This window comes from Solanum tuberosum, unplaced genomic scaffold (genome assembly GCF_000226075.1).
Source record: "Solanum tuberosum cultivar DM 1-3 516 R44 unplaced genomic scaffold, SolTub_3.0 scf00667, whole genome shotgun sequence".
Taxonomy (NCBI): Eukaryota; Viridiplantae; Streptophyta; class Magnoliopsida; order Solanales; family Solanaceae; genus Solanum; species Solanum tuberosum.
Window position 1 is genome coordinate 207,274 of NW_006239588.1, and position 238 is coordinate 207,511.

A 238-nucleotide genomic window follows, 5' to 3' on the forward strand; every position below is an offset into this window, starting at 1 on the left:
TTGCGGATGATATTGACCAACAAATGGCTCAAAGTAACAATGTTGGTTCGTCTTTTTGGTCACATGATCGAGAAATGCAAGTTCAACGTGAGGTAATTGTCTGTACTAGGGGTGTACATGGCCGGGTTGGTTCGGATTTTTCAAATATCAAACCAAACCATTTGTGTCGGATTTTTAAATTTATAAACCAAACCAAACCAATAAAACTCGGGTTTTTCAACCTCGGGTTTTTTCGAGT